Raw genomic sequence first — 12,280 nt, 5'->3', positions numbered from 1 at the left:
GATGCTGTTTACGAGAATTGCTGGTTTGCTAAAACATGACCACATGAAGTTCTGCACACAAGTGTGTGAGTGACTGTCTTCAGAGCAACTGGGACTAGGAGCGGGGAGGTTAAACCACAGTGAAAAACTCGCCTACCTTATTAATCTGATCTATGTGGAAGTGGTTTATAGCCCCCTAATTACAAGCCTGGAACAGCAATTGACCAACCATCCCGACCCCACAGGCCTGACAGAAGGACAGATCGGCACACTAAGTACAAACATGTAACTAATGTTAGCAGCATTTGATCTGGCTGGTAGTAAAAAATAGTAGTTTGATTTCATGGGCTTGATGAGACACCAGACGTCTCTTGGGACTCCTATTGGAAAAGGTGACCGTAAATTGTACCTGGTCACTGCTAGGGCTCCTCTAACAGACCTGCTGGATGGGGTTGAAATCTGTGAGCCAATAGCACTCATTCTGGTGTTGCATAATAAAGTGTGCAGTAACAGAATTTTAGTTCAGAGACTGAACTAATTATTTCTTATTGGTTTTGGCAGCCAGAAACATTTTTCCAGTGAATCAGAAATGAATTCTCCATGGAATGAGAGTGCCCCTCCCATCAAGTAAGCGCTTGACTCAACTGGCAAGAGTTTCTCTCAAAAAATAATTAAACAACACTTTTTCTCTACACAGTGCAATAAGTACTGAAGTATTTGTACAACACAGAACAACATCCATAGAAGAGACTGAGGTGAAGTGACTTCTAGCCATGGGTTTGTGGGAATAAGTCAAAGAATGGAAAAATGCAACCCGAGTTCACATCTGAGTGATGTGGATGCCCAGACCAAAATCCTGGCAGAAGAGGAAAACTACCACATGTGATGGTCTCTGCATTTCTTTCAGGAAGAAGCTCCAAGCACACCGTGATCCATCTTTCCTGCTAGAGCCTGTAAGACCAGCTGGGACAGACACTTTTCTTCTCTGTCAAACTCTGTTCTGAGCAGGCTTTCTATTGCTGGGAATCTCACTTCCTTGGCTTTGGAAAGCTAAATCTAGACTGTTTGTTGACAGAGAATGGCAGAAAGCAAGCTACATGACAGGAGGAGGAGGAGGTTTTGTAAATGAGAAACACACTTGCATCAGGTGTGAAGAAAAAAAAGCATGTTGGCAACTTTCACACTAGAATTATACTAACATTATTTTACTTTTCTGATAACTGCAAATGAGGAGTAAGATTAATTTTACAGCAGCAGATTTTCCCCATGACTTCAACAGAATTAGATTAAATTAATGTTTCAGTTGTGCTTAATCTAAATTTCTGTCTTCTAAACTGTAGGCAAATGGTTTCTAATCACTATTTCTGTACCATCTGATGTTAAAGGTTCATCAATTTTGTTTCCCACCAATATGATTAAACTCTTATTCAGGCAAGAAAACACTGTTAGTAAGCAAATCAATTTCTTTTAAAACTCTCTCATGTACCACCAGTTAATAGCTTCTTCAATCAAAATAGTAAAAACATACTGGTCTTGGACTTATTTTCTAGCAAGAAGCTAAGCTTTGTGTGTGATGTTTCAGCCTTCTAATTATGGCTGTCCCAGACTAGCAACATACTGTATTTTTTGTATTTGTATTTTTTTCTATACAAATTTCTTTTCTCAGAAAAAAAAAAGTCTGCTAGAATCATAAACTGCCACATAGTGCGATTTTAACGTATTTAATGAAGAACAGAATGCATTTCTACTTTATAAAATGTAACTCCAATTAATACCACAAATAAAACACCCTATACTATCATCAAAAAGTCATAAAACATCTGGGTTTAAGAAAAATCTCGCTAAGGAGTCCTATACATAATAAAAATAAAATTCCTTATTGCAGTTCATCATCTTCTATCTACAAAATGATACTGCATTCACACATTAATTACAGATATTAGATATGTAAATTGTATCACAAATGCCCTGAAAGGCTGGCACAGCAAGTGCTGAAAGAACATAAAAACGTTAAATCTGGGAGACCTTTTCTCAGTGAGGTCTACTAACAACACGATAGCACGACATTTTGCCAGCCATTTACCTTCAGCTGTACTTGTGAATCTTTCTCCATCAGCACTCCATGGTCAGATGGTGAAAAAGGCCTTTGCAGGTTGGGTATGGGAAAGCAAAGGACTCCTTAAGCTGCGTTCAGACAAGTAAACCCACCAACATCGCAATGAAGAACTAACTCAGGCATTTCAAGATCATTCTTTATGTTGTACGCAGAGAGAAAAAAAAAATGGTCTTAAATTAAGTGGGTACGTTCATGTGAGTGCGCTGCTTAAGATTTGGGATACTGACAAGATGATGAGGCTCAAAAAACACGTGGTATTAGGGCAGTAGTGGTGCACGAACTCCACCAGAGGCAGCCCTCTGTGGGAAGCCAAAGCAGAGGCAGCAGCAGCTCGCTAGTGCCTTTGCTGCAGCCAGGTCCTCAGCTGAGTATGATAACAGGGAGCTGGCTCAAGTCAAGTCTCCATTGAACAGAAAGGAGAGAGGAACATGCCTCTTCAGCCAGCTCACTAAGACCCCTCCACATGAGCATCAGGCATGTCATGTCCCTGCTGTGCTCCCAAAAGGGCAAGGACTCAGTGTTGTCCCGTGTTTTTCTGGGCAATGAGAGTCACCTCCGCCTCTCACACTGACACTTAAGTAAAAGGCATTTGTTCTTGAAAACACAAACCACCTACCCTGTCCTGCTTAGCAACTGTTTTCCTTCTCCGTGAAGCATTAATAATACGTCTTTTATCTACTTTCAACACCACACCTATATGATAAAATGTTTAATTCCTTAAAAAAATAAACTCTCCCTCTAGCTAGGATAACTTCAGCTGCATGCCAGCAGATGTATGGGTTTGATAGCTGACTGGTCACAAGCCGTCAAAGGTTTGAATAAATGATAACGTATTTGTGTGGACTACCAAACCTGCAAAGAAATTCCGTGAAAGCTGAGGAAATGCAAAGAAAGAGGATAAAATACCACAGAGCTTAAAACCTGCAGAAGACACTGGCCTGGAAGGAAGCACAAGTTAGCACAATAGATCAGTACGCTTAATTAGTAGATGTGCAAGAAATGGACCAGATTTGAGAGGAAATCCTCCTTCTCTAAAGGTTTATGGGTGACAATAAAGCTTAGACTGTCACTAGCATTTGATAAGCATGTTTCAGATAGAAGCTAGGACTGGTGGATCCATAACGAAGAATTCCCCAGGGTATCAAACTCCCATTAATGCATCTCCACCTTACCTGGGCAAGTCAGCCTACATTCATGCTTTCTCCACCACCTGACAAAATACATCTGCTGTTAGTTTGAAAAATAGCTTTTCCTGGAAACAAGTTAAGTATTTATTCCATTCTGTTCCTGATGTAAACACTTCCCCAACAGAATTTTCTAGATACAGATCAGTAGCTTCATTGCAAAACCTAACCATGCACTGTTCCCTGAAAACTGCTCAAAAGCACATTTTAAAAACAGTTCACAGAAGGTAATAAAACATATGTAAAGTCACATAAAACTTCCAATCATTGTTCCAATCATTTTAATACTGAGAAACAACTGTGTTGGAAAGTTGAGCAGCCTTAGCGAACACTACATATGCCCCTCCAGTACCTAATTAGCTGATAATACTCCGGGCGCCTGTAATGTACAATTCAAATGCCTCACTTACCAATGTGTTTAGTATTCTGCAAATAAGTCCTCATACCAATTAAATCCCTTGTTATTATGAAAATGCTTCCATACTGTTGTAATAACACAGGATAATACAGTCAATGCTACTAATCATGAGGTTATTCTTTGAATAATTGCAGGATTTATGAGTAATCATTGCTAAGGATACGCTACCATTCAGTACAGAGTACACACAATCTAATAATACCTTTCAAATAAATCTGATTAATGTTACAGTATCCTTTAAGTGAGGCATGTACAAAAAATCTTCCTAAACCACTAAGAAGCCATATTTTACATTGCAGTAATTCACTGTAGCAGTTCCGCAGTAATTTACAAGCACAGTAATTTGCAAGTGTATCCAGACAACAACAATCTATTTTTCTTCTCAATATCTGAAAATATTGCTAACTATCAGGGTTGGTTTTTCTTTTTTTTTTTTGGAGAGAAGATTAGTACATCCATTGCCCCTATAGGCAAATTAGGCTACACCATCTGCTCACCAAAAAGTTTAGGGGCAAACTTTGGGATGAACCTAGATTCCCTATTACGTAACCCACAAGAACCTGCAATATGCCACCAAAATGTTTACTGTTGCTGTTTATACTTCAGTCTATTCTAAAATTTCTACTGAGGTCTTATACAGTAGAAATACTTCATTTATTCAAAAAAAAAAAAAAAAAAAAAGGAAACTATACGGCCACAGACAGCAAGGACAACCTAACATCAGAAGGATCACATTACGATTTAAAACTCATAGGAACTTTAAGATAATCAAATAAGACTTCCAAAAGGTAAACAAACATGACCCTTTACAAAGTACAACTAAACAGTGAAATTAAACAACATCTAAGAACCTTTAATTCTACCTAGATATAGTATCAGAAAGAATATTTTAGAGAATTATTTAATTTGTAACTTATAAAAGAGATATTTAAAGTGACTTTCAAACACACAATTAACCAAATCTGCAAAAGATGGTGTGGCATGAAGGAAATAGATGGATCAGATCACTTCTGGGCAAAGTAGTCCCAAACTTCCTTCACCTGTAGCTAATGCAATACCTGAACTAAAAATACTCCACCAGCCCCAAAGCCTTCAAACCATCTAGCCTTTGCTCAGGTAAACAGCTGAGATGAGGGTCAAGCAGATCCAGACTCATGCTATCCCCTCACCTCCCAAAGAGGCATGCAAGAAGGACTGGCAAAGCCGGTCAAGTGTGATGCAAGTTGTGTTTCAAACAGCAGCCTCCTTTAGCATCCACCAGGGTAGAATGGAAAGTAGAAAAAAGAAAAAAAAAAGAGAGAGAGAGAGAGAGAGAGACAAAGTACTGATAGCAATACCTTAAAGAACAAAAGATACACAAAACAATAGGTATTCCCATAAGTAACACCATATGCAAATAAAATCACAGTTATTTCTACAGCATGAGACAAACAGCTCAGCATACAGTCCATAAAACTCTACAGCTATTTTCTTTTTGGAAAAAAAAGAATTAGGCAAATGTAAGCTTTTTGTCAAAATGCAGCCCATTACTCAATGGATGCTAGCCTGATGGCAAAGGACATTATCACTAACTAGTGGACCAGCAGGTGTTTGTCTCATATCACGCACTTCTGCAGACAAAACACAAATTTGGAGCGCCACATTGTGTACCAGCATTCAAGCTCAAATTAGAGTAACAGATTTTTCTTTCTGATTCTCCTACCTCCGAACGAGCATTGCAAGTCAACAGAGTTTTATGCCAACTACAACCCAACACACCCCACCCAAAGGAGTCCTTATCATCATCATCATGAATTTTGAGTCAAGTTGTTGCCAAAAATCAAGTAACAAAAGCATTGTAAGCTGAAAGCCATGTCTTAAGAACATAGCCTTGTTTTTTTTTTGTTTTGTTTTGTGTTTTTTTTGACCCATGTTAATGTAATAGCTGTATTACATAAAACTGTGCTTTCTGCACATGTGGTGTTTCAGTTAGCATTGAAGCTGTATGCAATCCACAATTCTCAAGGCTTTAAATTACTCATCACCTTAAATTACATACATAGCAGGAGGTTTCTGGAATCAAAATTTTAAAACAAAAGTTACAAATCAAATGAATTTCATGGTGTAATGTCACTTTCTGATTGTAGAACCTATTACATATGAAGTATAATAAATGTATATGGACAAAGGAAAAGGAAAAAATCTCAACCACCTGCTACAGATAAACAAATCTGTTTATTTTTCCTTCAGATGACATTGCTTACTCAGGCGAACCACTGTATTAGCAAATCCCTCCAAAAAAACAGAAGATTAAATATTCCACAGAGAGATTAATAGTAGGTAAGCTGTTGCTTCTGGTCTCATGCCCAGTGAATGCTTTTACAAAGGAACAAAACTATTACTATGCCAACCATCAGCACACAACACTGGACTCCACCTCTTCCTTTTTAAAAAAAATAAATTACCCACACACCAAAAGCAGCATTTACTGATTTTATTATTCCTTAGTCAGATGGACAATGCCTATTGGGTTGGGTGAGCTTTAGTACCATCAGGTCAAGCCAGGCAATTCCACATGAACAATATTATTCAGCAGCATCCTATGTAAGTTTATTATAGGAAAGACAAAGGAATCCTTGCATACAGACATACCACTAGACAATTAAAATAGTAAGATAAGACATGAAAAGCTCAAGCTTATCAGAAAAGATCGCAGTTCTCAACAAGTCTCTAGCTGTACTGGAAAATAAATTCTTCTTTCACTGAACCCAAATCACAACAAACGCTAAATACATTTTACATGAACTTGTATGCATTCATGGACAGCAGGTTATTTCTAAATAAAAAGGGAATTTGTGAGGTCCTCACTTTATGTATTATTTTCCTAATGTTTGTTTTCCGCAATGTTTATTTTCCTAAAATGCTAAAATCTTGGTTTTCTGAATGCTGAAAATTTGTTTTCTGACTTAAAGCTTTCCTAAGATTTTCTCTTATATGCATGCCACACACTCTATAAGCAATCTGTGGCTGTCTACCAGTTCACTATCTCACTCTTCAGAAATTATAGCATATGAAACGATTTTTTTTAAACCTGTAAAATGGGTAAGAAGGTATTTACTGAAATTGTACAGGTACTTTTCATATATGAAAATAATTTATTTTAATAAAGCAAATATTGGAAAATGTTAGATTCAAAACTATTTCATGACAGTCACTTAGGTCCAGAATCATGTTTGGTTTCTTTTTTCCATTTATTTCTTTTACTTCGTTAAACAGGTTCTTTAATATGTGAGAGGAGCAATGGCAATTTCATTAAGCTGAAACAGAAAAGAAGGGCAAAGGTATTAAATTGATACAGTTGGAAGACGTGGATTAATAATTTATGACAGACAATCTCATCTTTTACAGGTAAAGTAAGTAAAGAAGATTTGGTCTGAACTTCTCATTGATGTTTCATTAATCTATTTGCCTGCATGTGTGTAAAGGGTCCTGTCAGCGTGTGCCACATCCCACAGCAGGTGAATACAGAGCAGCTCTACCTCTGCCTCCCCAGAAACAGCTCCAGTGTTTGGAAGTGATCACTTTATGGAAAGAATCCTCAATAGCCGTATCTTTTCCAACCACTAAACGCTTGGCTTCATCACCTGCGCCTCTGCTTGTCCGCACCTTTACCTCCCCATCCCAAAGTTCAAAGACAACCAACCTTTCTCTGCCTTTAAAGCTGTCACTTTGGAAAGCACCCATGGGCAAAATCACAGCTACAGCAGGAGGCTGTTAAACCAGTGATACGTGTGCCTTGATGGTCATTTGAATTCACGCATAGGAAATGTGAAACAAATAAGAGAAACACCTGTATTAACTTAATCCTAAATTACATTTATTCATCTGACATAAAATTGTATTTTTTTGCAGCATCTGGGAGTAACCATTAATATTACCTTTACGCTGTATTTGCAGTACAGTATCATCCAGAAACATGAGTTACGGAAGTAAATGCCAAATCCATCTTGACAAATTCTAGCATTGATATAAGTGCACAGTTTTTGAATACCATGTAGATCTTTAACAGGCACCCATCTGCACTTCAACTATCACCTTCGCGTAAGAGCAACCTATTGTATGCAGATAAAATACATGAGCAAGAAGACCAACAAAGTCTGAGAACACAGAAAACTCTCCTTTGGGTTTTGATTAATTTTACTTTAATCACAGTAGTTAATAATTAAGCCCCCAAAAGCTGCATGCCGAAATGACACCCTGCAATTTATTTTGATTATGGAGTTTGTTTTGTCATTTTTAACTCTCCACTTAATATACAAACACAAAACCAAACGTCTCCTTGGTAACAAATCACACCCGGTTCAATATCCAAAAAAAGTCTGTTTAGCCCCAGGATGGGACTGGGCGTCCCTCCTGGTGCCTCCGATGGCAGCTGAGCAGCCCCATCTCCCATCACCCACCTTAACTGTCCCCATTTCTGGGCAGGTGACAATGAAGACTTCCCGGACGAGGTTATCAACCCCTTTTTACAGTCAGGCCTGACAAACCTCCACCGACATATTTGTTTCTTTGTTCCGTTGCCTGAATTCCAGTCAGTTTTGGCACAACCCAAACCCAACCGCTTCAAGTCTTGCACAAAAGACAATTCTCTCTCATTTTTTTTTCTCCCTGGTAAGTCTGACATTAGTAGTTTGTACTCCTATGTAGTGAGTGATAGCTGATGAATATCTCCCTAACTGCAGTTTGTGAAACTGCATCGTGGAAGGCACCTATTATTGATGGCACAATACATTATAATGGAATTTTAGAGAGATCTTATGGATTTCTTCTTCCCGTTCACCTACCAGCATTATTTCAGAGAGAGGTTTAAGCAAGAGTCAACCTGGCTTTTGTTTTAATCCCTCAACTATGACAATATAATTAAGCCGTGAATGATATATCAAAGCGCCATACACAAAGATGAATTGACAGGAGTAATTTTTACTACTCAAAAGCCTTCAGTTTCATATATCATAATATCCTGTAAAGCAAGCCACTGACATCTGCTTGACTGTAAAAGCAATAGCTCGGTATAAACCTCAATTCATCCTTCAAACAGGCATATGTACTCCCTGCTTATTACTAACACTATGTGCATTGATACAGCTGAAACCTGCATTAATTTATTTCTTTATTAACTGCTTACTGCAAATCTAAGGGCAGAACTTGCCATATTCTTGCATGGCAGCATTTATACAAGTGCTCTGCTTAAGTTCTTTCAAACATTTTATCATCTTGACAGATATTTTGCTTTGCCTTTTTTTTTTCTTCTGAAGGTGTTTAAGAAAATTTAACATATCTGATTAGAATACAGATGGGTCTCCTCCTTTTTCTTTCCCTCTCCCCCAGCCGCCTCCCAACAAGAATTAAAAAAAAAAAAAAAAAGAAAAAAGAGGACTTAAATACAAGCTCTTATTTTTCTCACATTTTACATCTGCTTTTGAGTCTTTTTTCAGGCCTGGAATTGATCTTAACTCTGTACAAGTGAGAACCTCATTCACAGCTAAGATCCTAAGGCACTACTGCAATGCAATTATTATCATCATTACCATCAGTATCAGCCCAATCAATCTGAATTTGTGCTTCTAATGAGGTGATGTCCTGAGGCAGTTAGTGTTTAGACTTTTCTGTTTTGTTTTTAAATAAGCATTCTTTGCAGCAAATAAATTAAAAAGTTTATCAAACTAAGATTAGTATTTAGAGAGCAACTATGAACATTCTGACTATAGCAAAAAATTATCAAGAAAAGCAGATTAACCTGATTCATTTGGGGGGGGGGGGGGGGTGAAATCTGTTTGTTGGGTTAGAAGATACGTCTTGTCTAAGAGGCAATTTGCTTACATCTTTGGATTCTTCTACTGAAGAACAAAATAATATCCCTGAGAAAACAAACAAAAAAACCCACATATATACACAGAAAAGATTACTCCCCCACGCAGACAGTATGTAGAAGGAACACATACTATTTAAGGGGCTGTTACGACAAAACCGAAATTCAGGATATTTGTTTTCTGCACATTTCTGTGCAGTTCACTACAATAAATCTCCGTGCCTTCTTAAGAGAACACCAGGGACAATTCTTTCCAGGCCAACAGATGCAAGAGAGCTTCCAACTAGGAAAAAAAAAAAAAAAAGAAACTACAAAAAAAAAATTAATTTGCTTGTCTGATAAAATACTCTGTCACAGAAGTCCCTATTGTGAATAATTATCACTCAATCACATGAATTTTTCTTGTGAATATGACTGGCTTTAAAATGATAGACTCATTTTCAGCTGTGTGTTTCCAACTATTTGTATTAGAAAGCTACCATTCCTAGGGCAAAGCATATAAAGGAAAGTGAAGGTGAAAACTTTTTCATTATCTTAGAAGACAGCCTATTACCTATATCACTTTCTCAGATACCCATCCATCCACACCTAATGAGTCCTATGATTTAGTCAGAACACATTCATAAAAATGATTCATAGTTGTTATGCAGCCACTTGATGTTAACAGCAAAGCTGATGTCTTAAATCACAGCTGTTTCCCTATGATAGCTAAGGGGCAAAGCGACACTTTCAAAAACAGAGGAAAGAATATATTAGGGCAACTTCATGAAAGCAACATTTAGAAGAAAAATGTGAAGCAAAGCACCAGGGTCAAAAGTGCTATAACCAAATCACTAGATGCCATTAGAGTCTGCATACCTAAAAAGTAGTTATATTTTAATGCAAGTTTTGTTTGATTACAGTATACCGGATTTTACAGAACTGTGCCCTCTTTATTTAACCCTACTTGGATGCAATTTGATTCAGAAACAGTCAATGGCAAACTCTGGAGATTTAAATAATATTGTTGCTTTTGAGTCAGGAAACAAGAAACATGCAAAACTGACATTGCAAAAAAGAAACACAAGATAGTCTTTGGATCTAAGTCTCTTAATAAATTCATAAATTAAGAGATGCTGCACCAAGAAGCTTTGATTATTGAGAAATGGGTGCACTTTAGCTAGAACCAATAACCACTGACATTTCACTCACTTTCAGCAGGACTCAGTTTGCCTTACTAATTGTTGTTAAAAAGATCTCAATTAATCCAATAGGATTTCTGAGGAAGCAATGTTTGAGCTTTGACTTTGTAAAGCAGTAGTCTGATTTCTGTCTCTATTGTTCTGGCCAGTAATTGTAACAGCAGAAACGCTAAGCCCAAGTTCCCATTACTAGCCAGATGGTATTTTTAACAACTTATGAAACAACTGCCAAGCTGCAAAAAAATATGGAGATGAGAACAAGATGTGCATACACCCTAGCAAAGTAAAATAATTACACAGATTAAGTAGGTCAACTACAGGTATTTCTTTCTTTTAAGACGATCCAAAAAGGTATGAAAAAGTTGCATGTGAAGGCATGCTCCACAAGAATTCATGACTGCAAACAGGCCTGCCTTACTCAAATCAAGGGAGGCAAAACAGAAACCACCTACCCTAAGGAGCTTCCACTGCAAAGCCGCTCTTATTTCATAACTTGCTCGCTGGAAAGCTTCTGCGGAATAACTGGAGTGACTGATGAGCACATGTCACGCAACTACTTCTTCGTGATATTTTTGTCAGGTGATTTAGAAGAAGGAGACTGGATTGGATAGGAAATTATTTTCTTTATTACCGCTGTCTACTATTTTGCATCATAAGAAACTGCTATTCAAAAGCCATGAATACAGCAGTTGCTGCTTTCCTTACACTTCCTGCTACCAAGTGAGTTCTGAAGTTTTCTAATAGTATTTAGATTTGCAATGTCATTTTCAATACAGAGCTAAGCATGTATATCCAAAAAAAAAAAGTGAGATGTCAAGAACCACCCTGTAAAAAATAGAAAAAAAGAAAAAAAGGTCTCTTCAATTTCGGGGTAGGGGGAGAGGGGTGGGGCAAATGGAAATTTTAAAAGGAAAAAAAAGATACTTTAAAGAATGAAGAGCAGAAAACTCTTTCAGATTTGTGCATCAGTTTGGGTTGTGATTTTTGGAGGAGGAAGTAGGAAAGCGACATGAACATACTTGTAGATTTCCCCCAGCTGCTACATGCACATAGATTTACAATTTATTTCAGTTTGGACTCTTCAGGCACCAGCAATCTTCCAACCTTGTGAAACTTGCATTATTTTATTCCTATTTTTTAAAAAGAGAACTTTCAAAGAGAAAAACTAGAATTTGAATCCCCATGGCTCAAGCAGGCCATCAGAGGAACCATGCATTTCAATAAGTGCTGAAACAAGGTTTATAATGAGAAACTGATTCTAAATATTAATGCTTCTAAATCTCAAGAAATCCGATTTATTTTCTTCCCCCTGTCACTTCCCACATGACTCAGTAAAGGTGCTCCAGCACACAAGGCCAATAAACCCCTGGAAAGATCTGTTTGCACACATGCATACACGGACCCACAGAACTTTTGCCCAAACCCCAGGGAAAGGTTAAGCAGGAGTCCAGGCACGTGAACATCTTGCTACAACCAAGTGCTAATCTGACATGCGAACTGCAGAGTGGGAAAACCCAGACTGCCAAAGGCCTTAGTAAAGGAACAAATATGAAA

The 12,280-nt window shown here is 37.7% G+C and overlaps 1 protein-coding gene across 19 annotated transcripts in view; it reads right to left on the bottom strand.

The window, feature by feature from the left end:
- The window catches only part of NAALADL2 (N-acetylated alpha-linked acidic dipeptidase like 2), a 432,007-nt gene that overhangs the window by 270,797 nt on the left and 148,930 nt on the right, over positions 1-12,280 (bottom strand). The window contains exon 1 of one of the 19 annotated variants that reach the window (XM_072042338.1): positions 11,179-11,281. The exons of the other annotated variants lie outside the window; for them this stretch is intronic. The gene's annotated coding sequence lies outside the window, so the exon portion shown is untranslated. Of the gene's footprint in view, positions 1-11,178; positions 11,282-12,280 lie in introns of those variants that run through there. 19 annotated transcript variants of the gene reach the window in all.

The sequence above is a fragment of the Anas platyrhynchos genome, chromosome 9 (assembly GCF_047663525.1).
Source record: "Anas platyrhynchos isolate ZD024472 breed Pekin duck chromosome 9, IASCAAS_PekinDuck_T2T, whole genome shotgun sequence".
Taxonomy (NCBI): domain Eukaryota; kingdom Metazoa; phylum Chordata; class Aves; order Anseriformes; family Anatidae; genus Anas; species Anas platyrhynchos.
The sequence above is the reverse complement of the archived record's forward strand: the minus strand, read 5'-3'. Positions and strand labels throughout refer to the sequence as shown.